Source organism: Peromyscus californicus, unplaced genomic scaffold (assembly GCF_007827085.1).
Source record: "Peromyscus californicus insignis strain IS unplaced genomic scaffold, ASM782708v3 Scaffold_17__1_contigs__length_78620276, whole genome shotgun sequence".
NCBI lineage: Eukaryota > Metazoa > Chordata > Mammalia > Rodentia > Cricetidae > Peromyscus > Peromyscus californicus.
In genome coordinates, this window is record NW_026294469.1 from 47,901,728 (window position 1) to 47,928,476 (window position 26,749).

The 26,749-nt window shown below is 38.3% G+C and overlaps 1 protein-coding gene and 1 pseudogene across 1 annotated transcript in view; one reads left to right on the forward strand and one right to left on the reverse strand.

The window, feature by feature from the left end:
- Positions 1-26,749, forward strand: part of Chsy3 (chondroitin sulfate synthase 3) — a 241,700-nt gene that overhangs the window by 72,596 nt on the left and 142,355 nt on the right. The window lies entirely within an intron of this gene.
- On the reverse strand, positions 9,959-15,588 carry LOC128113061 (elongation factor 1-alpha 1-like; annotated as a pseudogene).

The following is a 26,749-nucleotide window of genomic DNA, read 5'->3' on the forward strand; positions in this document are numbered from 1 at the left end:
GCTCTGATTTTGTCTATTTTGCAAAATCCTATCTGTCCTAGATTCTTTATAGATTGACCACTCTTCAATTTCCTGTATTCTTAAAATATCTTATTATCCTATATTACTTAATATGTAAAGTTCAGATTTCATCGAATGTATTTGAGGGCAAATCATATTTCCCACTAAGTGTAGCAGCTTCTGGGAGCTCTCAATTTCTCTGGATGCCTTTGAGGAATTGAACCCCATGATACTGAGTTACCTACACTCTGGCCCTCCTTGTGAATCACCTACAAGGAATGGAATGTACCACTCTGGGTGTGTAAATTATCACCACAGTACTGAGAAGTTAAATGGCTGTGATGTGGAATTGTCCTGGCACAGAGATGCTGTGAGTTTTCACACGAGTTTGACCTGTCAGAAGAACAGTTATTCTATTAGCTGCTGACTTTTGAACTGGAAGAGCAAAACAGCAGAACCATTCAAATTGCCTTTGGTGAAATAAAAGCATTATAACTGAGAAGCAGTGGCAAGACCCTGCCTCCCCCCACACCCACCCAGTTCTTATGTTTTTCCCAGGACTGTCAAATGCAGATGGATAGGTGGTACATTTGCAAATCTGCCTTTGCCAGAAGTGAGAGGTAGTTCAGAGAATGAAATTCAGGAGCAAAAAACTGTGCTCATGATCCCTCCATTTGGTGTCAGGAAGAGCAGCAGCAGAAAGATTCACATCTTCTTCCTAGATATCAGGTGACCTTAGTGCACCCTGGGCTCTTTTCCTGTACCATGAATCTAAATCAGAAAATTAAACCAAGATGCACATTATCAGCACACAGGGTGGGGAAGTAATGGTACACGTGCTGAGAACTTAAACTGGATGAAAATTGTCCTGGGCTGTCTCTGTCCCAAAACTTAGCAACTGTTTACCCAGTAGACATTTATCCAAAGTGGATCCTGTGGGGAAAATGATTTTGATTTATTGTGGAAGTTGTCCTCCAAAGACAGAAAAGAAAAAAAAAAACTACAAACAAACCCAAGATTGTATTGATAGTTAATACAAAGATGTGTTGGTTACGTTAGTGGTTGTGGTGACAAAATTCCTGGCAAGAAGCAACTTGGAATTTGTTTTGAAAAGAATTTTGTTTGGACTGGGATAAGGTCTATCCAGACAGACGGCATGGTGGTAAAGACACCAGCTGACTGCTCACATTATGTCTGTACTCAGGAAATACAGAGGTGGATACTGCATCAGCTAGCTCTCTGTTTTTGTTCTGTTTTTCTACTTTACCCATTTTAAGACCCAAACTACAGGTGGATCCTTCTTCCTAACTTAAAACTATTGAAACACCCACATGCACCCACCCAGATGTATGTCTCATAGATAAGTCCAAATCCAGTCAGTTTGGTGATGTAGAGTAGCCATCATAAAAGATATTCCAAAGATGAATGATATTTTTAAATACTAAATATCTACAAAGTAATGACATATAAGCAATGTCATGTGAATGCTGTATTTGAGATCAGCTATCCTTCTGAATTTTAGCAGCTCAGAACCCAGCAGCCCTTTGTGTATATTGATGCATCTCCATTGAAGAAGGTGAATATATATTCATCTAATGTCACCCAAAGCTGATATAGATCATCTATAATATAGTTTTAAAAATGTAGATAGGCAGTATAGGAGCATGTACACACACACACACACACACACACACACACACACACAAATACACCCACAGAAGTGAAACATGCTTGTTAATTATAGAGACATATTTTAAAATGATGTAGTTAGTGATCAAAGTAATTAAAGAATTTACCAGGTGTATAAATTTCTGAGGTAGTTACTTCCTCTAAGCAAGTTTTGTTTTGTCTTGAAGAAATAAAAGATTTTACAATATAAAGTTTAACTATAACCATAAAAGTGTTGGTAAAATGATCCAGACTACAGTTTTAAATAAAAATAAGTCTTTTAAATTAATGTGGAAATACCAAATAATTTACTTGACTTGGTTGGTCAATATGCGACTGTAGTCATAAGTAAAAGACTGAAACAGCATTCTTCAGCAGGAAAAAAATATGATGGAGATATATTTCTGAATAGGGATTTTAATATGGCAAGATGGGAAGAATCCACCTAGAATTTCTTTTCGTCAAATCTCAGGGATTTTGTTTTTGTTTTTATGTTGTTTGTTTTTTAGTTATGTGGTGTTTATTTTCATTCAAGCATAACATTCTTCTAGAAAATTTACATGTTCATTTCTTACACAGAACTTTACTGTGCTATGAATTAATTGTTAAAGTAATTTATTCTTAGATTTCCTTTTATTTCCAAGACTGGAATTCCAGTTACATCAATGGCTTTAAATGGTCTGTTTTGCACTGAAAAAAATTGCTGTAGTTCCCTCCTGGTGACATATTTCATATATTGAACTATATTTGATCTAAAAATATTAGTAATACATTAAAATACTAAATAAAAGGATTCATTTTGGGGGAAACTGGTCTTGGTGTCATTATAATCAAGAATTTTGGAGGCTGAAGCAGGAAGATCACCAGTTTGATGCCAGCCTTAGCTTTCTTTGGATGTTAAAAGCTGTCCAAAAAATATAGTGAGACTTTGTCTTCCAAAACAAAAAAAGGACTGCAAAGAATGTTTTGTTTTAGTAATAAATACATTATTTAATATGCATATATTGCTGATGAAAATAATTTTGAATATTTTAATATTTTGATTCTTGTTTTCTTTAGCTACATACATAGAAGAACATTTTACATATACAAATGCACATATAGAATACTCTTATGACTAATGTGTGATTCACAAACATTTGAGAGTCAGAAGTATTAAGAGAGGGCTCACTGCTTAATCTTACATGTGATTCCTGAGATAAAGCACTTTCTAGTATATTCTATTCACTTGTGTGTACATATAGTAATGAAGGTGTTGATATTTTCTTTCTTTTGTATTCTTTAGGAGCTTTCTGCAGTAAGTACATATAATATCAATTTATGTAAATATGTTAAAGTGTTTTAGCTTACCTGGACAATGCTGAAGATGTGGAATATATCTGATAATTTATTTTAAGCTTGAAGGCTAACTTCTCAAGTACTACTGAAATTATTTATTTATGTGTTTACTAACCGACTAACTAACTAACTATATACAAACTATATATATATATATATATATATATATATATATATATATATATATATATATATATATATATATGGGTTGTGGATACCCATTAGTGCCATATTATCATTAGAAAAATTATCAGTAGCAGTGTAAATAAGACATTATTATATGAATGTATTTTGAGGCCACTTCTTGCTATTTTTTTAGGGCAGTCTTGACTCATGCTATTTTTCTAACCCAATAAGATTCACACACTCATCTATCTAGGCTAGAATTAATTTAATAAGGGAAACTATATTGGAATATTAAACTCATGAATGAGCTTTTAAAAGTTAATGTAAGATTCTGATAACTTCCTTATATATTATATGAGACCATATAGCGTTTAAACTTTTCAATTCATAGTAAGTTGTGAAATTAAAGCGAGATTTTGACTTGCCTTTTATCATAAGTAAAATCATAAAACTTTGCTATTTTGTGAAAAGAATGGTATTGAGCATTTCACACACTCCCTACTCCATGCATGCTCAGGTTCCTCACTGCCAGCATCTCCTTCAAGAGAGTGTATTTTTACAGTGAGTTCAAACAAACACATACTCATCGCCTGCCACCCAAAATCCATAGTTTAGCTTAGTGTTCACCCTTAGCATTGTTAGCCTGTGAATTTGGCCAAATGTATAATGGCAAATTTTAGTATCTTCTGAAACTTTTCATTACTTTAAAACCCCTCTATGTACTTGTCTTCATCTCCTACTCCCCAGTCTGGAAACCTCTGATGAACTTTACTGTTTTGAAGCTCTCCTTTTCTAGCCCAATAGCTGTCTACGGCATGGACCCCATGGAATGATAGCATACATATGGCCTTTTCATATTGACTTTTCTTTGTTTACTAATGTGCATTTCAGAGTTACCTATGTGTTATGTCATTTCTTTTCTTAGATTGATAACATACTTTCATGTTTGTTGAGACAGGGTCTCATATAACTCAGACTGGCCTTGGACTTGTTGTATAGGATGAGGATGATCTTGAACTCCAGTCTTCTTGCTTCTCTCTCTCCCAAGAACTGGGACAATAGGTGTGAAATACAATATGAGGCTCTAGAGCACAATACTTTTTAGCAGTTGATATATCCCACTTCTAAGTCCCTGTTTACCCATTTGACCAATGATAGACATGGTTTCTAAGTTCAGATCATTACGCAAAGGGCTGCTTCAGTCACCAACCGTTTTATATGAATGAAAACTTTTAGCTAAAACAGGTTGTGGAGAGCAGACAAAGCCCGAAGCGAGTGAAGTCCTGAGTGAATGTGTGTTGATATGAGCTGGCCATGTCAAAGACCAAAGAACCTCAGACTCATGGAATAGTGGCAAAGCCTTCCCCTATGGTGAGCTTGAGAGGCAAGACAAAGCCTTCCTTAGGGGTCCCAGTGTGAGTGTTGACAGTGTGTGCAGAACATGTCCACTTTAGTTTCATTCTCCTTGATGTTTACAGCCTAAAGACTGCTTCACTATAGACACTACTCCTAAGAAGATTATCCAAACCTGCCTCCTCATCCAGTTGAACACCATAAACCCTGCCTCCTTGTTTACCTGTATTTAATGACCCTGTCTTCATGTCCAGTTGTATATAATAACCCTGCTTTTCTGTTCAACTGTGTATAATAAACATGCTGAGCTGTGGTGTCTCAGAGTGTAGACCACCAGATCCTAGCTTTCTCTCTGTGTGTTAGTCTGTTTCCTTTTCTTCATTCTTCATTTGTCATCCCAATCAGGTCTGTCCCTGGAGCCATTTTGGATACAGCAAAAGGTAAATGCTAAAGAGTGTGATTGTTGGACCCTATGACAAGAATGTGTTCACCTTCTCAAGAAATCAGCAAGTTATCTCTCCTGTTTGTTTTGCTATTTTGCATTCCCACTATAAATTACAGGATTTTTTTCAGTGGTGTGCTGCCTTCAAGCCTTTGGACATACACAGTAGTGATATAACTTGATCATGTGGTAATACAGTCTTTACTCTTTTTAGGAACTCATTCTTCTGACTAATCTGTTTTTAATTTGCATTGTCTTGCTTCATTAGTAGAGACTGCCAGTACGTGTCAAAAGGCAAGTCATCTGTGACAAGATATTTGTGAGAAAGCTTTGACTTTCTCACCATTGAATATAATGGTTGGTGTGTTTTCTTTTATCCTATTACCTTTATATCAGTTAATATAGAAGGTTTCATTGTAGGGTTTTCATATGTATGTATCATTAGACTTGGTTCTGATTTGCTTCCACACTATCTTCTCCAGTTACCACTCTTCATTTCTGGTCCTGCTCCACCCTCCAAATTGTTCCCTTTCTGCTCTTCAGTCACTTACATTGCTACTCTTTCATATTCCCCTCCTGTCTTACTAGCTGTCTTCCTCCCATAGCTCTGTCATCGTTCATGTCATTGGTGTGAGAGAAAAATGTGATTGTGTTTCCTGAGTCTGATTTACCTTGCCTATTGTTATGATATCTAGCTCCATTCATTTTCTGAAGATATTATAACTTCATGCTTCCTTATTTAGATTTATTATTTTTAATACATTTGTAATTAAATGTTACTTCCCACTTTCTTTTCTCCCCCCCCCGTGTGTGTCTGTGTTTGTGTGTGTATGCACAGATATATAAATGCAACCTGCTGTGTTCATTTTTGTTGCTTGTGTGTATATGGTTTCAGGGATGACCACTTTGCATTGGACAACCAACAAGCCCTGGGAGAGGCTAATTTTCCCTTTCCCAGCTCTCATTAGTTGCCTATAGTTCTAGGTCTAGGGATGGGACTCTGAAATTCTGTCCCTTCCATGTCATCATGTCTATTAATTGAGGGTTTCTAGTCTTGTTTAAGCAACCATTTCTGGGAAATACTGGTTCACAGACAATTTCCTAGAATTCTAGCTCTTACAATCTTTCTGCTCTAGCTACCCTTAGCTGTGAGTATAATTTAGAATGCACTAGGAGTTATGTTGGTCTAGCAAGGTGGTGGTATTCTTCTTTATGGCTAAAAGACATTTGATCTTATAGATTAACCATGTTGACTTTATACATTTATTTATTAATGGACATCTAGGCCAGTCTTCATCTTATTTATTGTGAGTAGTGTTGCAATAAGCAGGATATGCAAGTATCTCTGTAGTATGTGAGTCCTTTGGGTGTATACTGAGTAATGATATAACTTGAGCATACCATAATATGGTTTTCACATTTCTGAAAAGCCCTCTTACTATTTTTATATTGTCTGCAGCAGTGTGCCTTCCCACCATGCAAAGGTTTCTCTTTCCACATGATTGCTAGCACTTGTTCTTTTTTTTCTTCATGATAGTCATTTTGACTTGCATGTTATGGACTCCCAAGCAGTTTAACCTGCATTCCTTAATGGCTTAGGATGTTGAATACTTGTTGAAATATTTGTTCCAATGTATAATTCTTTCTTTGGGAACTGTTGATTCAATCCATTACTATATTTACAGATTAGATGGTGAAGTATTTGTTTTAAACATTCTACATTGAGTTAAGAAGCTTGCCTCCGATCATATCTATCTATCTATCTATCTATCTATCTATCTATCTATCTATCTATCTATCTATTATCTGTCTATCTATCTATCTATCTATCTATCTATCTATCTATCTATCTATCTATCTATCTATCATCTATCTATCAATCATCTATGTATCTAATTCTTCTCTCATATAATACATCCCTACTGCAACTTCTTCTCCCTCCATTCCTCCCAGATTCTCCCATACTTCCCCTCTCCCCCAGATCCACTACCTCCTTTTCATCTAAGAAAAGAGCAGGCCTCCCAGGGATATCAACTGAACATGATCCAGAAAGATACAATAAGACTAGGCATAAGCCCTCACATCATGGCTGGTTGAGGCAAGCCAGTAGGAGAAAAACGTCTCTCAAGAGTAGGCGAAAGAGTCCGAGACACCTCTACTCCCACTGTCAGGAGTCCCCACAAAATACCAAGCCAACAACCATAACATATATGCTGAGAAGCGCAGACCCATGCAGGCTCCATGATTGCCACTTGGGTCTTTGTGAGACCCCATGAGCCCTGCTTAGTTGATTCCATGGGCCATGTTCTCCTAGTGTCCTCAGTCCTTCTGGCTCTCATAATTCCTCATCAACCTCTTCTGAAAGGATCCCAAGCTCCCAGGTAGGGCTGTAACTTAGTCTCTCTCTCTCCGCCTAATGTTTGACTGTGGGTCTCTGCATCTGTTCCCATCAGCTGCCGGAGTAAGCTTCTCTGATGAAGACTGAGCTAGGTAATGGTCTATGAGTATAGCAGAACATCAGTAGGAATAATTCTATTTATTTATTTATTTATTTATATTACATTTTTTTGCCAGTCATGTTTGGTTCTACCCTAGGTTTCTGGACTATCCTGCCTCTGGTTCCTAGTAATCCAGGTGGTGTCGGGGTAGTCTCCCTTTCATGGCATGGGCCTCAAATTAGACTACTTATTGGTTGGCCACTCCCACGATTTCTGAGTCACTAGTACCCCAGAACATCTTGCAGGGTAGACAGACTGTAGGTCGAAGATTTTGTGCCTGGGTTGATGCCCCAGTCTCACCACTGTTTTGCCTGGTTACAGAAGATGGCCTGGTTTAGGCTCCTTTTCCTCCATTACTAGAGGTCTTGTCTAGGGTCACCCTTACAGATTCCAGGGAGTTTCCACTGCACTAGGTTTCCATGTTGCTCCTCAAATGCTCTCCAATTCCACTCGTCTCTCTGTACTCTCTCCCTCTATCCCCTGGCACTGATCCCTTCTATTCCCATTCCCACTTTCCCCCAGTCCACCCAAAAAATGTATTTCTGCTTCCCAGGGTGATCCATGTATCCCCTACTAGAGCTTTCCTTGTTACTGCACCTCTCTGGGGCCTCTGTACTTCTTTAATTGAGAGCTCTTTATCATAAATGAATGTTGGAGTTTTTGTCAGTTGTTTCTTCTCCAGGTATTAATATGGTTCTATAGTTTTGTTTGTTATCTGGTTGTCTTAGATTATAGTAATGGATTCTTGAATCCTCCTTATATATCCAGGATAAATCTTACTTGGTTGTGGTGTGTAACCCTTTTAGCACATTGTTGGTCTCTATTTGCTAGTATTTTGTCAAACACATTAGTGTCTATGTTCAAGAAAGGTAATGATCTGTAGTTGGCTTATGCTTTTTTTTAAAATAGGATTTAAATGCCAAATATATTCTTCCTTTCACTGATGGGTCTAACACTTACTGTTAGGTTCTTTATTATTTATGAGGTATTCAGGAGATAGAAATTCACTCTTCAAAAACACCCCTCCCCCATGTCTCACTATACTTGACGATTTTTTCTGATGTGAAAACAACCCACCAATTAAGTGTTCTAAAACTGTTGTCTCAGTTTCCTTTATAATCACAAAGTGTTTCCAAGTACAGGAGAAGCAAGAAATGTGTCTTTGTTTCCCTTGTGTTCAGTGCATGCTTGGACAAAGTCCTGAAATCATTTTATCCCTTTGGTGAAAATGGAATAATGTCTTAAAAGCAATTATATATAATTTGATCAAAATTTTCATCTTGGGCTGTTTTCTTTTGGACAGTTCTGAGCTATATTTAAATTCAAAGGTCATGAATAACTACTATATTCAATACCTTCAGTTCCTTTCATTCTGTCTTAGCAATGTATGTTAGCACATCATCAAATTCAGATGAATGGAAGAGAATGAAACATTCCATTCCATTTGTGATGTCCACATCAATTTAAATACAGACTCAAATTAGTGTCCACAGCCAGACCTAGAAACACCAATACAGTTAGAGTTGATCAGAGAACACATACTTTTAATTTTCTATTTAAAGTATGATTACATCATTTCCCCTCCTCTTTCTTATTATACCCATGTCCTCCACATCCCTGCTTCCTCTCAAATCCATTGGGCTCCTTCTCTTTTAACCATTGATTTTACATATACATGTAAAATAATAAAAAAACATATAAATACAACCTACTGAGTCCATTCATTACTACCTGCATGTATATGGTCTTAGGGTACTGGACAGCCAGTCAGATGGCTCCTTTTCCCTATCTCAGGAGTTGTTAATTGCTGTGTAGCTCTTTATCTAAGGATGAGTCCCTGTGAGTTTTCTCTATCTCTGGTGGAATGTTTACTCCTGTTAAAATTGTTCAAGTCTTATTTAGGATGCCATGTTGTTGAGATCATTCATGTAGCTTCCCATCATAGTAGAATTCCTGGTCCTCTGGTCTCACCCCTACTTCCATGATATTCTGTGAGCATTAGGTGTAGGGGTTGTGTTGTAGATATATCTATTGGAGCTGAGCATCCCATAATCAATTGATCTCTGCATTTCACAAGTTTTGGCTTTATTTAATAGTCTCAATCTGCTGCAAAAGGAAGTTTCTTTGATGAAGGCTGAGATACTATGCTTATCTGTGGGTAGAAGAATAAGTACTAGGAATGCAGTTAGGGATTATACCAGTTTAGAAAAGTAGTGAACATTGTGTGGATTTATGCATGTTGCTTCTGGTTAGGCAAAGGTAATAGGTATACAATTATTTCATTAAATAGATACCATTTTTAAAGCTTCCAATGTTCTTGGAAATTTCATTATTATTTATTATTAGTTATTATTGGTGTACTTTAACCAGAGTAGTTTCCTCAAGATCTAGGCTAGGGGGATAAAAATGCATATATTCTTGTAATTTACATTTAAAAACTTAATCCACTAACATAACTCCATGTACAGAGAAACAGTGAGGGTTATTTGGAATTTTGCCAGTTTTCTTTATGAAACATATATGTAAATTACTGTTAATATTTACACCCAGGTTGTTCTAAGCCCATATTCTGCATTATTGTCGACTCACGACTTTTGCCATAGGTGAAATTCTGTTCCCTGTATATGAAGGTGGTGCTTGGTTGGCTTCCTTCTGTGTCCATATGCTGTTGCTTAGAAGAATCATAAGATTCCGCTATTTATGCCTAGGAGTTCAGCATAAATACTAGGAGGCTCACAGTGGTAAGAAGTAAACTTGTTTTAATGGGTCTCAAAATTCCATGACAGATTTGAGATGTTTTCCATTTAAAATGTTGATTTTAAAAATAAATAACTTAAAACTCATACACACACACACACACACACCAAAGAAATACACAAATAAATAATAAATGATCCACAAAACGTTATTTCCTTCTCAAGGTTTTACAGCACATTGCTATCATTAAACAGTCTTTTACTAGTAAACCTAAGTAGCCAATGTAGGCAAATGGCTTTGATACCTTCTTCCACCATGGAGTAAGACAGGTGGCAGGTGTTGGGGTAATACTTATTAGCCTTCTGCACTTTCTTTTTTTTTTCTTTCTTTTTTTTTTTTTTTTTTTTTTGGTTTTTCGAAACAGGGTTTCTCTGTGTAGTTTTACGCCTTTTTCCTGGAACTCACTTGGTAGCCCAGGCTGGCCTCGAACTCACAGAGATCCGCCTGGCTCTGCCTCCCGAGTGCTGGGATTAAAGGCGTGCGCCACCACCGCCCGGCAGCCTTCTGCACTTTCTGGGCAGACTTGAGGACCTTTCTAACTCCAGCAGCCTTCTTGTCCACAGCCTTGATGACACCCATAGCAACTGTTTTCCTTACGTCACATGCAGCAAAAACAACCCCATGGAGGATAGTCAGAGAAGCTATAGACACACATGGGCTTGCCTGGGACCATATCAACAATGGAGCACCACCAGATTTTAGGACTTAGAGTCATCTTTCTAGCTTCTTACCAGAATGGCAATCAGTTTGGTGTGTGTGTGTGTGTGTGTGTGTGTGTGTGTGTGTGTGTGTGTGTTTTGTTTTGTTTTGTTCCAGGACAGGGCCTTGCTATGTAGCTCTGGCTGTCCTGGAACTAACTATGTAGAATAGACCAGGCTGACGAATAGACCAGGCTGACCTCAAACTCACAGAGATCGACTTGCCTTTACCTACCTGGTGCTGTGATTAAAGGCATATGTCACTGTACTCAGCAATCAAATTTTTTTCCCAAAGCTCAGCAAACTTGCCAGCTAGGTGAGATGTGTGATAATCCAGTTTAGGACCATATTCTTCACCAGTTTTGCCTGGGTGTTTCAGGATAGCCATCTGTGCGGTGATGTCACTGGCGGGTCATTTTTGCTGTCCCCAGCAATGTCACCACATCTAACATCTTCAACAGTCATGTTCTTTATGTTGAAGTCTAGGTTGTCCTGTGCAGCATGAATTCTTGGAAAGTCTTATTAATAAAAACAAACCTGGAGCCAGGTATTGGGGTGAACGCTGAAAGATCAGAGAGACAGAACCAGCCACAGCTAAGCTCACCTTGCCAATTCCTCAGCTGATTTCGTTTTCTCAAACGCAAAGCCTCTGTGTCTTCATTCGAATGGATCTCAGCTGAACTGCTGCTAAAAGCTTAAAATCTTAACCATGCTAGTTTCCAGTCCTCTTGCCTTATGTACCTTTCTGCTTCCTGCCATCACTTCCTGAGATTAAAGGTATGAGTCACCATGCCTGGCTGTTTCCAATGTGGCTTTGAACTCACAGAGATCTGGATGGATCTCAGCCTTCGGAATGCTAGGATTAAAGGTGTTTGTGACACCATTTTTCTGGCCTCTTTATCTAGTGGCTGTTCTGTTCTCTGACCCCAGATAAGTTTATTAGGGTGCACAACATTTTGGGGAGCACAATATCACCACAGTGGAAAGAGCTTCACTCAGAACTTCATGGTGCATTTCAGCAGGTTTTATCTCAGTTGGGACATTGGCTTGGGCAAATGTAACCACCATGCCTGGTTTGAAAACACGTCTCCACTCAGCCCACAGAGACAGGGTAGGTACCATCCATATAGACACCCTAGGGGGGCGGTTGCAAAGGTTTGTCAGTTGGATGAATTGGTGGCAGGATACAGTTTAAAGCTTCCAGCAGTATGGTCCCACTAGCATGCCCGTCTCTACAGGTGACTTTCCATCCCTTGAACCAAGACATATTGACACTTGTCTCCAGCATGTTGTCAAGGTTCCAAACAGAAATGGCCACTCTATCAGGTTTGTAGCCAGTCTTCTTGATGTAAGTGTTGACTTTCATAACCATTTCCCCTCTTTTCTGCCTGTAGGGTAGCTTGGTTGAACCTGTTTTTTTTTTTTTGTTTGTTTGTTTTTTTGTTTTTTTCTTGACTCCAACCATTAGCTGTTTCACAGTCCACATGTAAGCCAGAATGGCATGCTCACAGGTCTGCCCATTCTTGGAAATACTAACTTCAAATTCACCAGCACCAGCAAAAACATTTAGGCCATCACAGTCAAACTGAAATGTGCCTGTAATGATGTTTTCCACAAAAATCTCTGGTACTCACACAATATTTGGTAGTCTCAGATTTCCATGTAATAGTGATACCATACATACTCATGCTCAACTTTAAGTTGGTCCAAGACACAGGCAGACTTGAAGGAGCCTTTTCCCATTTTAGCAACCTCCTTTTCAAACTTTTGATGGGATGGGCTGTTTGCCAGTTCCACCACAATTGTAGATCAGACGGCCAGTAGTGGTGCACTCACCCAAATCTGCATGTCCAATGATGACAATGTTGATGTCTTTTCCTTTCCCATTTTGCTGCAGAGTTAGTAATGGTTTTCATAACACCTGTGTTCTGACAGCAAACCCATTATCAAAAAGCAGTAGACTTCACTGGAAAACATCTATATAGAAAAGGATCACCAAGAGAAGAGAATGTGGGTATGCCACTGATCCTGCCATGGTCTCACAGGGAAACTTAACATGCCCAGGATGTACAGTGTGGGAGCAGGAAGAGATTACTGAAGCTTAGCCTGGGGTTAGTGGTTGGCTATGTAGATGCCTTGTTTGAAAATGTCAGCAACTCAGCATTTGCAGAACTTATAACTCATGGGATGTTACAGTTCTCTCTGTTGGTGAGAAGAACCCTGAGAAGCTGAGCCTGGGTGGTCCCTCCTCCCAGAATACCAGGAAGTCCTTATCAGCTAGCCTTCTCTATGACAAGCAGAGCACTACCAGTTAACCTTAGAGATACTTGTGCCTCATATTACAAAAAAAGTGGCCATTTAGAGAAAATTAAACTATAATGAGACAGGAAATCTAAGTAAATGTAAATGTTTTTCAATAGTTGGAATATGGTACATTCATTGCCTTTGTCAAATCACAGTCACATTTCTATACAGTTGCTGCTACGCTCCCAAATGGCTCTGACAATGTTTTCATTTCTTTGTTTGTTTGAATGACTGCTCCTGTTTGCCTTTTAGAAACCTTTATGGCCAGTGCCCAACCTTGGGGTTGCTTTGCTTTGAACCTAGATGCTGTCAGGACTTCTCAGATTATATCCCTACTAAAAATGTTCAGTCTGTGCTGTACTTCAACAGCTGCCTATCAGATGTGTCAATTGTTATAAGTGTGTGTGTGTGTGTGTGTGTGTGTGTGTGTGTGTGTGTGTGTGTATGTGTTGCTTAAATGTTGTGTGCATGGTTGTTGCTAATTAGATTGTGAAGACTATGTGGGATATCAATGGCAGCATGTGCTTAAAGTTCTTTTCTAGACAATTTGAACATTGGAGTCTAATTTTATCTGAATTTTCATTAATGAGCAAAATCAATGTGCAAAACTTAAGGTTTGTCTTTGGTACTTCTAAAGCACACAAAACCTATTTGTGTCCCTATATTTTTGGAGAGTAATCACCTCTTCAGACAGCATTAGTCAATTTTTAATCTTATCATTTGGAATTGACCAAGACATTCCATTTTAGGTATTAACTTATTTTAAAAGTATCTTCATGGGTAAAACCATATTTATTTTCCTAAACTTACCTATTTGAAATCTCTGTCAGGAATACTGAAAAACACCCATAAATTGGATACTTTACAGAATTTATGTGACTTTTAAATGGGCTTTGATTATTATCCCTACAGTTTGTAAAGTGTATTCAAATAATTCCCAAGCAGCTAAAGTGCTGAGAAGTTCTCTCTCTTGTGCTCTGGGATCCTCCATACCACACTCACACTGAAGACAATGATTTCCTTAACCACACAACATGAAGCCACCTAGTGAGTGGCAAATCTTCTACCAAATATGCTTACTTTTATAATATTTGAGACCTTTGCATATCTGAATTTCAGTGATATAGTTTTATTTACTTTGAAATGTATAAATCCTTTGCAGTAGAAATGTGTATTGGAACATTTTCATTAATAATGAGTAAATCATTTTAAAAGTAAATCTATGGAATATTGTTACTTGACTATTCGTATTATTTTTGTTCATTAATAATATCTGTTTGAATAAAGAGACAAAATAAGGCAAAAATAGGTTTGGTTAGCATAGGAATGAGAAATGAGAGCTCTGGATCTACATCCCTCTGATACTCAAGGGAAGCAAGGGGCCTTAGAATGCCTGCATTATAGAGATCAAGTTGAGCATTCATTAGACCAAAATGTTCTATTATACCTGGAATCCCAGATTTCTGTGTTATGAGTGCATCTGTTTAAGGCATCTGAGATACGTGTGAAGAGGGAGGTGCTGATGGAGAGAGGATGACCCCCACAGAGGGCATGGTGCAAGTGATGCTCCTGAGGATCCAAGCATGGATCTGTGTCTTTCAGGAGTCTGATTTTATCATCTAGCCATGAGGTGAGGCCCAGGCTCAAGATAGTAGTCTTGGGGGTTTAAAGAAACTCTAAAAGCTAGACACACAAAGGCTTTGCTTGATACTGGTTAGATGTGGTGCTTTGGGAATCTAAGGACATTTGGCACATTGTCTGTTCATGTGTTTATATCCATGCTGTGCAGGTGTGGAGCGTGGGGAGTGCTCAATGAGTGTGTAGCATGCTGCCTGTTTCCAGACATATTGGAGATCACCAGCTGCATGATGATTATCCCCCTGCTGTGTTCCCATCTCTAAACTTAGGTCCCCTAACAAGCTAGTCTCTCCACTGCCCCAGGCTTTCTCCAGTCATCAATATTCCTACTGCCTTTCTTGTAGCTCTCTAATAGTTTGTGCCTCTTGAAGCAGGAATTGTTTTATCCCAATGGTGGTAGCAACTAATGAAAGACAAGTAACTTGCCTGAGAAATTTGTTACTCTGTTTTCTCTAATAAGAAACTTTGACAGGCTTTAATAACCTTTTTTGTTTGTTCATTTGTATAAAATCTTACCTCATATTTCCCTCTATGAACACAATTTATATTTGCTTGGTTTTTTTGTTGTTTCTTTTAGACAAGTTGAACATCAACAGGCTGAGATAAAATGTTTTAGATGATCTAGGAGCTTTCTTTTGTTGTAGAACACAGAGCTTTGTACAACATCGCATTAAAACATATTTAAATAAAGTATGATGGGCTAGGAAGGTGGCTCAGTCAATAAAGCACTTACCACACAATCATGAAGTCCTGCATAGGAGTACATGCCTGTAATCTCAGCAGAGATGGGAGAGTCCTTGAAAGCTCTAGGTCTAGCTAAGGTGGGATATGTAGGCCTGAAAAAAAGACCCTAGTCTCAAATATGGTGGAAGATGAAAGCAAACACTTAATTCTCTCCATATGAGATCCATGGCACACATGTCCACATACACATATCAATACAAATATAACACAACATATACATATAAAGAGAAAAGTCTTTAAAGAAAGTGTCTTGAAGATGTGCAGCCATACTGTCAATTGGGTTTAGCACCAGAACTACAGGAAATCACAACAGTACTGTTTCTGTTTGGTTTAGGAGATCTCTGGGATAGAAGAACTTCAAGTCAAATTCTCTTGAAGCCCCTTGACCACAGAGGCTTTTCTTGGGAACAAGAGGCTGAAGGACACATGCTTCCTTTGTAGTAGGTGCTGTTTCCTGCTGGGTGGCTCCCAAATTTGTGCCCACTGTGGTAGTCTTAAGAGGGCATTGCTATCCTGTCATTGAGGTGTACCTTTAAGTCTTTTGATCTTCCAACTGACAATATGCCAGCCCAACTATTTTATTTTTCACCCAAAGGGAGATTATGATTGCATAACCTTATGTGTCCAAACAAAATTGTATTCATATAGGGGAAATATAGTATGCCCTTATTTACCAAAGAAATGTCTGCCTTTCTTTTTATATCTTGCTTTTTATTAACAAAAAATCTTGACTGTTATGATTTAACTTAAAAACACCCATGCATTTCTAACCATTTAATAGACTTAACAGTAACTGTGAGAAAGTTTTCCTTCAGCACTCTGCTCCCCAGCCTCCCTAAGCTTAACATTTTGTCATTCTGAAGAAATTTGTCAGGATTATGGGTCAAACATATTTCTTAGACTTCTCTTCATGAAATGGTGTGACACCACAACTGTCCAGCCTTCTGGATATCATGGTCCCATCACCTCTGTGTCTGTCGCCCTCCTTGTCATCCCTCATCTTTAGTTCAAGATTTTATTCTTTTCTCTTTAGATCATAGCATTTTCCAGTGAATCTTGTGTCCTGTCTGTATCTATATCCCCATCTTATTATATCGCATAGAAGAGTTTTTTTTTTTTAATGTACTGTAGCCACATTTGAATTAGTATTTTGCACTTGTTGAAAACAGTCCTAATAATTACTATTATAATGGAAATACTATCAAACATTAGCATATAGTCCAAAGCAGCCCATTTTTGCCTCTTCTCATGCATTCTTTGTCTTTATAACTGACAGCACCAACTGTCTGTTCCATTAGCCCAGATACCTAAACAATTATCCTCTGCCTCCTCTTACTCGTTCTTCCTCGTGGCTCATCTGATTGATCTGATCTCTTTACTGTTTTGATCCTATCACCTCTCTGCCTCTCTCTCCACTTGTCACCCCTCATATTTAGTTCAAGATTTTATTCCCTCCTCTTTAGATCATTGCATTTTCTAATTAATCTTGTGTCTTGTATCCCAGGTCCTTATACACATTTACTCTGGAGAATAACAAGTGATTTGATATCTTTGATAAAGTATTTATTGGCTACTCCATGTGAAACATCATAGAATTATTTTCTGTAGGTTTTTTTTAAATAAATATTGTGCCATCTGTTTGCACAATGCCTAGAGTTCTTGCAGTTCTGATGTCACTAGCCCTACAAGAAATCTTGTTACTTTTCCCAAAACTCTATGGGTTAGCAGTTATACCATTTGAGTAGGAAAAATAGACATTTTAGATATGTACTAAAAAAAACACATAAGGGGTTAGGGATTGTGATTCTTTCCACTTAAAGTAATGGGCAGTAAATTTAAATTAGCATTCTGCCAAAGAGCATTAGAACATTCTGTTTCTGTGAATTGTTGACATTAGCAGTATGTTGTGTATACTTTCTCTACATTGTTATTTTACAGAAATTCTTATTAAAATACAATGTTGGCATACCTACTTCTCTGAATATTATTATTAGTGTCTTGTTCATGCACCTCCTTCTGATTAAAGTCCCAACTCTGCTTTGCTTGGAGAAAGCCTTCAGTATCTCATGTGATGTTTCATGCTGGTTCTCTGGCCTTCTCTATTCAGTATCATGTGTATCTGAACCAACCAAGATGCATATTTAAAATTTAATGACCTGAGGAGATGGCTCCTTGTATAAAATTATTGACATGTAGACATGAGAACCCAAGTTACAGTCCCCAGAATAGACATAGAATATGGATAAATAGCAACAGAATCTATAATCTAGCACTCCTACAGGGAGATGGTAGGCAAGCACAGGAGAATCCCTGGAAGTCTGTGGGCCTGCTAGCCTGGCATACACAGAAGAAAAATAACAAAAGAGCTCTTGTCTTAAACAAGGTTTAAGATACCTGATGTGGACCTCTGGGTTCCACACATACATGTTTGGCATGTGTATACTCCCCAACACACACACACCTCACACACAAATAATAAAATAGAATCCGAGATTCTTATTGGGGTGGGCAGAGTTTTGGATTCTGGACCTTCATTTGTCAAAGCTCGTAAGCATGAAATCACATTAGCAGTGGCTCACCTATGTGATGAAGTGCTTCTGTTATTGTTGGGAATCCTGTTTCCATTTCACTGTCTGCTACTCTGTCTGGTAAGATATACTCCAAATCTTGATCATATTTTAATTTTTATACCTTTATCTACTCCTCTTTATCTTACAGTGTTTCTAGTCATGTGCATGGTTTTCTTTTCATGTCTGCTGTAGATACTCAAGAGACCAAGCCATATTTACACAGTCTTAAGTCTTCAGTATTTGGTTGTCTTAATTACTTTTCTATGGCTATGAAGATGCATCATGGTCAAGGCAAATTATAAAAGAAAGCATTTAATTGGAGACTTTCTTTAAGTTTCAGAGGATGAGTCCATGGCTATCATGGTGGGGAGCATGGCTGCAAGTTGAAGGCAGAAAGCAAGAGACTGAGCCTGGTGAGAGCTTTTGAAACCTCAAAGCCCAGCCCTAGTGACATACTTAACGCCGACAAGTCCATACCTCCTAATCTTTCCTAAAACAATTCCACCAATAGGGATCAAGAATTCTCATCCAAATCCCCACATCAGTAGAGAACATGTCAGTGTGTTTGTTTGGCAAATGAATAGTGGTATGTATTTCAGCCATGTTTATGTATTGTTACCTCACTGACATCTCTGTAGCACCCATTTTTAAAATGTATTAGTTATATATTTAGGATGAAATGTTGAGTAATAAGAATCTCATTCTGATTCATCAGTAAGCAGATAATAGCATAGTCTTTGCTAAGATGAGGGGTCATGCCTAATGCAGGTTCCTATGGCTACACCTGTACTTGCTTTCTGTCTTTCTACCAGCATAGTTAATGCACCCTGAATCCCTAACCAGCAATGCTGGAGAGCTTTTAAAACTACTGATATTTTCATTTATACTTGAATCACTGTTTTAAGTACATCAATGCAATTTGATCTTTCTTCTGTAAATGTAGGGAGAAAACAGACAGGCACATGAATTGCTTTTCCTGCCAGTTTCCATGGTAATGGAGCTTTCTATTTGTTTAGCCAGGATGGAACACTAGCGGAGTCTGGTTTGTTTCCTTAGCACATGAAAGCAAATGCACATCCCTGTATATACACATGCAAGTACACACACATGTGTACACACATGAGGCCTTACTTTCTCAAATTTTCCCACATTTGACTCAACCTTAGTGTTTCTTTCTGCTCCAGTTAATTTGCCCTACCTCTTATCTTTCCTTCATCAGAAACAAACACTCTGTAAACTCGTATGTTTGAGAAATTCTCACAGGATGCGAAAAGAACACAAATGTGTTATGATTTCAAGATGCAATGCCGCCTTCAGGATGCTCCAGACTTTTCTAATAGCTGGGATTCCAATAAGTTTAGAAGTAAGTCAGTCTTCATTTCTATTTTTACCGGTTGTCTTGCCTAGTTACGTAAGTGTGTGGCATCCACGGAAGAGGACAAGATCTCAGCACCTTCCTTTTATTTCAGCACCGATCCACACACAAGAGTGATGGGCTGTCAGCATGGTTTGTTATTTGGATAAACAAATTGGACCATTTACTGAGAAAACAGATTAAATCTGTGACCTGAAGAGAGGAGTTTTTCTTTTCAAAATATTCCTCAGTGAGAGCTGGATGGATTTGGTTCTATGATTTACAGTATGATATAGGAAACAATCCTGTGCTCATGAGTCACAAATACCTATTTCTACCTATACCAGCTTATTATTCTCAGCAGTCTTGAGTTTTCCATGGCTATTCTCCGACTTCCTTTTTAAGATTTCATTTTATTATTTTTAAGTGTGTGTGTGTGTGTGTGTGTGTGTGTGTGTGTGTGTGTGTGTGTGTTTGCAGTAATGTACGTGTGAGTGACAGTGCCTACGGAAGTTGCCCTTGGAGATCAGAGGTGTCAGATCTCCCTGGACTGGAGTTCCTGAGTCATGAACCTCCCAGCACAGGGCGGGGAACTGAACTCCAGTTTATGCTCTTGACACATGAGTCACCTTCCTTGCCCGTGTTCTTTACCTATTCGTGTTTGTGAGCCGCATCATTCTATAGCATGCCTACATAGTTGATGCATATTACCTTAATAAATATTATGATGAGAATTTCTCTTGGATTCTATGTCCAGACCTTTGTTTTGTTCATTGATATTAATGTCAACCCTAAAGATGTGCCCCCGATGGCAAATGACCAGTGATGCATCTGCTTACATTTGATCTAGCATATTGAAAATGTGAAAAAATTCTCTGAAAGCAAAACCAGTTGTACTCTTTTTCTCTCTGCCAATAACATCTGACCTCCTCCTTCTCTTCCTCCTCCTCCTCTTTCTCTTCCTCCTCCTCCTCATCTTCCTCCTCCTTTTTACTCTGTTCAGTCAACTCTCATTTATCAGTTGCTTTGAAAAGTGCATTTTACTAGAGAGCAAAGTGACAAACTTAATGAGTGACATCCTCAGTGTCGCATTTGATCCTTCCACCTTCGGGGCCATTTGTTCAAAGAAGCTTTCCATGGAGTCACATTATTTAAACATTGTTTCCTTAGCTTCCTTGTTTCCCAGCATCTGTTTAAAATGAGTGATGAATGTATTATATTGAGTATAAAGAATGAGTATGACTTTTATTTTTGCTTTTGTGTCTTTCATTTTATAGAAGGATTCTGTGAACTTCCAGTGAAATATGGAATTTTATTACTTGACATCCAATATATGAAACTGTGTTTCATATCTGGTAAAGGAGAGTTCTGAATTAAAATGGTGATGAACTTGAGAATGTCTCCTTGACTGTCATCGCACAGTCCTAGAGAAGAACTCACAAAATTATTTAAAAACATCCTTTGAAGTGTCCAGCTCAGGAGGGTTTTTGATGTTAGACTCTTCCTTTAGTAACGGGAGACTCTCTACTGAAGAACATTTACATTTTGATTTTTAATTTTTGTTTTCGACACCTCTTGTAGAAAACAGAACAAGTTTCAGGTACTATATGTGTTTATAAACTGAATTATAAGGAGTCTAATAAGTAGAAAGAATTTGTGTGTGTGTGTGTGTGTGTCTGTGTGTGTGTGTGTGTGTGTGTGTGTGTGTGTGTGTGTGTGTTTGCAAAATACACAAGGCAGCAGAAATCATGTGTATAATACGATTGTCTTTTTTCCCCAGAGATTTACTTTTCAATTTACTTCCCCATTAAAGTACTGCGAAGATGAATATAACACAATAACACCATAAGAATAGAATGAGAAATCACTTTTGAATGAATAAGGAATGTTTATGATAATTTCATTACTAATTAAAAGCAGCATGAATACTATTTAGAGAAGAGGAGACCAGCCACTATTGAGTGTGGACTAATCGTTGTGCCTCCTGCTTCAGACTTACACACTCTCAGTAAAATGTGTGTAGACAGTGAGCTGAGGAAGCTGAGGTCTCAAGTCATCATCACAATGTGTCCTTAGAGAGTCAGAGAGCAGCAATACAGAAATCAACACTTGAGCTTGCCTTGTGACACTCCACATCTCCCCCACTTCTTCAGCCAGTATGAAGTGCACAGGGACACAATGTGAGTCAGGGTAGAGATGAGTCTCTGCAGGAGGAACTGTGTTTTCCCTCCTCAGCATGGGAACAGCAAATCCTATTATGTTTTGAAAATAGTTCTTCAGAGGAAATACTCTTTTGTGGGGGGGGGGGGTATTGAGCAACTGTCTTACATTTTCCTAGTGTAGTGGCATCTCAGTTTTTGAACATTGTATTCACTCCTGTGTGCCAACAAGGGTAAGGATTATAGGTGGATAGTAGAGATCTTGGCAAACCAACAGGAGAGGGCCACAGACACACAAATGCACACAGATGTAGTAGTCAGTGTCCACCTGAGTGCTATTTATACCCCCTGTTTAACCATCCATGATGTCCCCACCCTTCTCTGATGTGGTCAGATCAATTCAAATACTAGTCTTCTGTTGGCCTCTCTTCCACCAGCCCCATGATTGTGCAAGCGTGTGACCCCTCCTTGAAGAACCCACAGAAATCTAAATTATTTCCACATTAGAAATAAACTGTCTTCAAGATTTTCTCCAGATTTACAATTCTAATTTAAGTGAACATGATGATATCTTAAAAAGTAATAATTTAGCGAAAGCAATTCAGTACCAAAGCCTACTGGAACAGTTTTTATTGCACTGAGCCTTTACTTAATAAAACTCAGGAAAGGTTTTTTTTTTTTTTTGCTTTAAACAAAGAGTAATTTGTTTGAAAATGCTTTATTTGTAGGAAAAAAATTACTGTACAGATCATGAACCAGTGTTTCATGGCGTGGAGCAGTGAGGCTTCACAGTGGCATCCCATCCCATTTAACCCCTTTAAAGGACACAATAGAAGAGAGTCTTAATTCAATGGTGCTCATAAAATGTTTCTTATTGACATTTGTGAACATTAATTTTCTTTTACATGCATGGAAACTGATACAAAGTCAGAAATTCTTTGTGATAGTGGATAGCATGGACACAAAATTAAGCAAAATATCAAAGCACCATTCAGAAAGACTCTGAGATGTGAGATAAGCAACTCTGAATGGTCCCCAGTGTTGTTTTTGGAATTACTATGTGGACACAGAAGCTAGTAACAGAACAGTCCAACGGGTAAATACTATTAAGAAGCACAGACCTCGCCTTTCTCACCTTGAATCTGATCTTGCCTTAGACCTCTGTAGGAATTAACTGCACCAACTAGTGATCAGTCAGACACGAAAAAGTACTTAGTTGGGTAAAGAATATTTTTATATCATTTCAGTCTTTGAAAAACACCATGAAAAAGAGAAGATAGGTTTTACTTCAATTCCAACTTTACACATAAGTCATCTGAGTTGGACAACGCTGCAGAGGACCAAACTAGACTGGCAGTGCTAGCCTGAGCTCAGTGTCTAACTGCTCAAAAGTTCAGCAAACATTTGCTCAGTCATTCATTTGTTGCCTAGAGCAGCTTATGTACTAGAAAATGAAGACCTCCTCCCTTGGTAAGGATTCTTATAAAACACATTTTTTTCCCCAACCATGTGATAGTCATTTCCAGAGTACTCCTGTCATAGAAGAGCCATTTCTGGCATTTTATTACCATGTGCATCTTTAGTTGTGGAGTTTCTTTTAATTTGACTTTGCATGAGACCGAATCACAGGAGGCAGCCATTTGGATATCAAGTCGGGATCAGTGAAACCCTTCCTAAGGAAATAACATTTAGATTGAGTGCTAATGAAATTAGCGTTATTAACATTTTTGCAAAGTATCTGCCAGGGAAAGAAGGGAAATATAAGGGAATATAATATACAGGAAAGAAGCCGTATGAGCTAGGAGGACACAGTGGAGGCAGCTGGCAAAGGGAAGCAGAATAGTGTGGCGAGAGTGAAAACAAGAAGGTAGACTCAACAAGACTACAGGCCTGTAAAATTCCCACCATGTGTGGCACTGTTAGCCTTTTAAAATTATCGCTCCATCTTGCACAGTGTTTCCTGAGCCGTACCTTTAGGAGTTGCAGCATAGATGGAAAGGGTGACAAGGGAGGAGTTAGAGGAGGAAGAGGGAGGACTTGAAATAATGTAAACACAGTACTTAGGTAAAATCCTGGAAAAAAAGGAAAAAAAAAACACTTAGAATTTAAATAAAAAATGACATGATGTTGGGAGGGATTGAAGGTAGATCTGGAATGATTTGGAGGGAAGTGCGATCAAAATACATTATAAGCATGTATGAAATTCTCAAATAGTTAATAAAATATGCCTTTGAAAAAGAAAAAAAAATATCTAACCATCCAAAAAAATTGCCTTTTAATGAAAGAAACTGAGGAGTTAACCAAAAAAATGATATTATCGTAGGACATTCGTACTGCTGCAACCAAAAAACATAAGCTACACAGGTCATAGAATTAGGCATTGGCTTAGAGTCTGAGGCCAGAAAGTCTATGCCAAAGGGCAGGGGCTCCTGCTTTTTTGGTTGGTAGGCAGCAGACTTTTTGTTGTGTCTTCAAGCAGCAGAGGGCAAGGAAGATCTCTGTGGCTTCCTTTGTATGGGCACCAGGTCCCTTTAAAGATCTCTCCATCCTTGTAACCTAATCTTCTTCCTGAACTTCCACCTCCAAATACCATCACTAGTGGGTGTTCAAGTTAAATGTATGAATTAGGGAAGCATTATATTTATTTATAACATATAGTGACTGGATTATACTTTGAAAGATCATTTGGCTGACATATTGAGGCCGTATTGAAAACCTGGGGTGGAAATAGCTAGAGTATTTTCATCACCATCTCTAGCCTCTTACAGACACACAGGTAAGGGATGAGTTAACTCTGAGAACCAGGATAGTGTAGAGAACTGATGTAAAGAAAATCTTGCAGATTCATGTTCTCTCTCTCTCTCTCTCTCTCTCTCTCTCTCTCTCTCTCTCTCTCTCTGTCTTTTTTTTTTTTTTGAGACATGGTTTCTCTGTGTAGCTTTGGAGCCTGTCCTGGATCTCACTCTGTAGACCAGGTTGGCCTTGAACTCACAGAGATCTGCCTGGCTCTGCATCCTGAGTGCTGGGATTAAAGGCGTGCTCCACCACTGCCCCGCTCATGATATCCCTCAACAAGGGCCAATCATATTTTATTTTTCTGCTAATTACAGTTTCTGAAGGTCGTGACCATGCACGGATCCTGCAAAGGTAGAAATTACTGCTTGCTCATGGCAACTCTTCTTGATTATTCATCCCCATTTTGACAAACATTGTGCTTTGTTTGGCAAAGTATTAAAAAACTAGCAGTGAAGTAATTAAGATGTACAATGTACACTGCATTCACTGCGGTTAAGTACTAAGAAGATAATCGTTTGTTAAATAACTTGACTGCCCACTGAAAACACTGGTAACAGGATTTCCTTCAACTGAATTTATTGTTTCATACCAGCAACAAATGTTGTTATAGACTGTCAGGTGGGAATCTATGAATAGCAGTGATATGTTTTAGTTTTATTGATGCAAATGGATTTGTGCCTCCTAATTTGTGTGCCTAATTTGCCAATTTACATTCTTACAAGGAAATTATGTTTAATAACCATGGTCTCAAACCAATCCTTTGAAAATGGGATCCGGTGCCTCTTAAAATTGGGAAGCATTTTAACTAGGTTATGCTCTAAAAATTAATTTTCAACAAATTTTTAAAAATTGCCTTGTTTCAGAAAATTTAGTAGATTAATCTATTCAAATTTGAGCTAAATAATGACATGGTGAATTAAAATGCTTTTAATTTTTACTCTACTATCACCTTTTAAAAAATGCTGACAAGTTTACATTTTTTTGCTTATCATATGAAGTATGGAAAGCATTCCTTTTCCCAATGGCTGATTGTATGGACACATACATGAGTGTGCATGTAGATAACTTTAACTGAAAACTGATAGTAGTGGGGGTAATTGGTGAACTCTTTCTTTGTGTCTTCGGGTGTTATTATTGGGGAATCAGGTCTTCACTCCCTAGGAACACTGAGTAGATGTGTGCGTGGGTTGTATACAACGTGACCATCCTGAACATTGTTTTATACAATATTGCTAACACATTAATGGCTAGGTCATTCAACTCCATCAAACATGTGACACTGTAAATGAGAAGAAATTACCTTCAGCTAAGGTGTAACCTGATAAATTTGTATTTGGATGGATCAGAGAGAATAGATAATGAGTGAAGCATTGGGCTAATTCAAAGCTTATATTAGCCTTGTGTTTCTTTCATGCTGACTCCTTCATTTCCAGGATAGGTGGTCAACAGCAGCATGTATATAGGATTGGAATATATCTGTTGCGTCTCTGTATTCTATTCCTTTTACTTATGGATTTTAGCTTTTTATATCACCTCCCCTCCTTCCTCAGACAAGGGTGTAAGAGAGCTCAAGATAATAAGAAGTATTTTCATTCCAAGTTGTTTATTGCTTGCATGGTAGAACCCATCACATCTAGCTGTCTAAGTATTGTCACATTTTTACTAATATAATAGTATTGCATTAGACTGGTATCTGTGGAATAAGGCATTAAAGTGGGAGCATATTAAATAGGAATACTTTTGGCTTAGCTTCCCTTAAGAAGAAGTCTTCTGTGATACAATACCCTTTTATTTCCAAAAGGAGGAAGTAGGGCACGAACACCCACTCTAAGCCTGGCAAGAGCATATTCCATGAGGTTTATGAGAAAATTCCACTCTGTGTTCCATCCCTGACTATCTACTCAGAAGTGATAGTCAAATAATGAGCAAGGATATTTAAAGAGCCCACTCTGAGGGCATAAGAGGGGTTCCTTAAGGTCAGCCATATGCCTGGGGAATCACAGATGGGTTGACATGAACGAGAGAGGTGGGAGTTTCCGTGAGGAATCCCAGAGATTTCAATTCATCTATAAAACCTGTGAAAGGAGGAGTGAGTGGGGCCAGGAATGTAATCTGACAACCATGCAGACCTGACAATTATTGCCAGCCCAACCAGGGGCTGGGTGCAGAGTGTGCCTTGGAAGTTGCCTGGATCTTGTGGCAGTGCTCATTCATGGACTGTGCTATCCTGAAAAATTGTGCTATTGGCCTGAAAGCCAAGGCAGACTGCAGGAGGCTGTCTGCTAGCTACACTCTGCACAGATG